A 3431-nucleotide genomic window follows, 5' to 3' on the forward strand; every position below is an offset into this window, starting at 1 on the left:
TGGAAAAAAGTGACAACTTATTTTTGTATTTTCGATTTTTCCTTGGTTATTGTAAACCATTCTCTGGCTAAGCTCGGAGCTGGAGGTCCAGAGTGGGAAAGCGGCCTTTACCTTCTCCTTGGCTTTCCTTGTTTCCCATGGGGGAAGAACACCTTCTCTAGCCTTATCTCCTGATGGTATGACTGAGACCATGAATTGGGATCACTGGCTACAAAGCCCATCCCCAATCCTTGCACAGCCTGACATGTCACTTCTCTGAGGTGGGAATGAGAGGGAACGTTCAGAACTTCTCCCAAGTGACTTTGTTCCATTACAGAATTTTCAGCATGTTTGCCAAAAGCCTTGAAAAGAAAGGACTTGCAATTTTAGTTTCTTCTGGAGTATGATTCAACCCCAATATCAGTGTTACACTCATTCATCCATCCAACACAACAGAAAAAACAAACAAGGCCACCAGCTCAAGCAGCTCCTAAACTTGTCCACATGAGGAGATTATCACAAGCATCCAGTCCAGTTACCTCCAGCCATGGCAACTGGTTTCATACATGCTTCACTTTAGATGCCATTTGTCTGACTCCATCTTGCTCCAACCTGACTCCAAGTTGTGGTTGACACACTGAGGCTCACTTCACACCTCAAACATTCAATCTCTGTGCAGGTGGCTTAATTTTATGGCCCAGGATTTGATGCACAGTGTCCGTTTTTTCAGGTGAGTAATGTGTACTGAAGGGTGCGACACAACATGCACTGTGTGTGAGCTGAGCCCAAGATGGAAGTGTGGCACATGCCTTATTGGTTAAGAAGATGTCCTTAAAAGGGCCCAAAAACCTGTCAACACAAAGATGAGAAGTTACCTGGAGGTGGAGCCTGGGAAAGCAGGAGTGCCTCATTCTGGCTCCACCTTAACACTGCAGGTTGCTGCCCACCACCTCCCGACTGCCTCACTCCCTCCCCTCATAGACTGATGCTCTTGGCCAGTCTCACAGCCACTGATCTCTCTCACCACCCCTCCACCGCCTTCTAAAGAAAAGATGAATCCTGTAGATCACCAGTAATGTGCAAATGAGACCAGTGACCAGTTTCCAGTGGTCTTATCACCAGACATATTAAGTGTGACCAGGAGACATGCACTTGGGTCACAACCCCCAACACCCCCATCCCCCCACTGCAACCAGAAATTTCAGGACTGTGCATACAGGCACAGTAGTGTAATGGGAAGTCAGTGGACTAATACTCCAGAGAATCTAAGTTCAAATGCCATCATTGGTCATTTGGGAATTTTAATTCAGTTTAAATCTAGAAAAAAAAATCTGGTTTCAGTAGAAGTGACCACGAAGCTGTTGGTTGTGTCAACAAACTTCACCACAGACCGCAGTGGTTCAAGAAGGCAGCTTACCACCATCTTCTCAAGTACTAGGGATGGGCACTAATTGCTGGCCTTTCCAGCAATGCCCACATTCCCAAAATGAATAATAAAGTATTTATTTAAATGACGATCCAATTTCTAGGCCCATGTAATTAGCAATGCAACTCAAAGTACGGGAGATCCAATAGGTTGGTGCCACCAGGTGATAGGACATACACCCAGGTGTGTGACTGCCTGAGGTACTTGTCTCAGGTGCTCCATTAGGGGCAGGTAGAGATGGCCACCCAGATGGTGCATCATAGGTGGGGAGGAAGGACCCAGGGGATGGAACAATCTGGAACTTCTTCCCGACAAGCAACAAGAACAGACACTCGAAGAGCAAGCTACCTGAATTCCTCCTCAGCTGAGCTGAACTCCTTGGGAAAAGAGCAGAGAGGAATCAAAGTTAGTCTCCACAATCAGTCCAAAATCACAATTCCTCCTGACCTGAGTCCAGCTCCAAAACCACAAGACTCACAAGCCAAGGTTTTTTCTTTAATTTGACAATTAAACCTTGTTGGATAATCAGGGAACTGTTAATTTCTGTAAGAAAAGCTTACTGACACAAATCCTTTTTGCTCCTTAAAGATTCTCTCCTCTCTTCATTATCTGGTCCTATTTTCAAAGGAAATTGCACAATGGTCAACTAATCCTCAAATAATGTATTCACTGTTTCAAGTTGATGTTGTTTGAAAGGGAGGATCACTTATTTAGGACAAAAACAAAAATACCTGGAAAAACTCAGCAGGTCTGACAGCATCTGTGGAGAGGGATACAGTTAATGTTTCGAGTCCGTATGACCCTTCATCAGAACTAAGACATATCAAAATGAGATGAAATATAAGCTGGTAGAAGGGGGTGGGACAGGAGAGCTCGATAGGGGGCCAGTGATAGGTGGAGGCCAAGAAGAGACTGCCAAAGATGTCATAGACAAAAGGACAAAGGGATGTTGATGGTAGTGATATTATCTAAAGGATGTGCTAATGGGGACACTAAGGGAAGCAAGCTAGTGGCAGATGGCCCTAGTGGGGGTGGGGTGGGGGGAAGGGATCGAAATGGACTAAAAGGTGGAGATGAAACAATAGATCGAAATAAATTTTAAAATAGGAGGGAAAAGGAAAAATATAGTTGTAAAAAAATTGTAAATTATTAGAAAAAGGGGGTGCAGATGGAGGAGAGAGTTCATGATCTGAAATTGTTGAACTCAATATTAAGTCCAGAAGACTGTAAAGTTCCTAGTCGGAAGATGAGGTGCTGTTCCTCCAGTTTGCGTTGAGCTTCACTGGAACATTGCAGCAAGCCAAGGACAGACATGTGGGCATGAGAGCAGGGTGGAGTGTTATTAAGGATTCTATTCTCTATTCCCAAACCCCCATTTGCTCTCACCTAACCAGTGAGGAGCTGTGGGATTACCTCATCCCACACCTCCTCACTGCCACTGATTATGAGAAAATGTGTAGCAATAAGTCACGATTAGCGACCTTTTTTATGTTTGCTCAGGTACCTGGAAATGGATACAGCTCAGTATTCATACCCCAATCCCCCAACAACCCTCTCCCTAACAGCACTGTGGGTGTACCTACACCACATAGACTGCAGTGGTTCTAGAGGCAGCTCACCACCACCTTCTCAAGGGCAATTAGGGAACAGCAAAAGTTGGCCTTGCCAGTGATGCCCACATCCCATGAACGAATGTACAAAAAAAAACAATGAAGGGCTATCATGTGATTATCCTTCCGACTTGGAGCCCTGGGTTTTAATTCATTTTGAGATATTGGGGAAGTATCGAGACTCTGTTGGCCGTGAAGGGTGAAATAAGTCCGAGACGTTCCCACTCCAGTTCGTAATGTACACAAATCATCACTAAAGCTCAAACTGCACCCACCAACCATTTCTCCTCACAACATCAGATGCTGAAGTGTTTCCTATGGGTGGTAAATGGAAATGTCAGGCTGATGGGGAGGTGCCTTCCTGAGGTTGGGGATGGGATACATTGCAGTTGAATTTCTGGGATTATTCTCCCGCA

Source organism: Cetorhinus maximus, chromosome 14 (assembly GCF_964194155.1).
Source record: "Cetorhinus maximus chromosome 14, sCetMax3.hap1.1, whole genome shotgun sequence".
In the NCBI taxonomy this organism is placed as follows: Eukaryota; Metazoa; Chordata; class Chondrichthyes; order Lamniformes; family Cetorhinidae; genus Cetorhinus; species Cetorhinus maximus.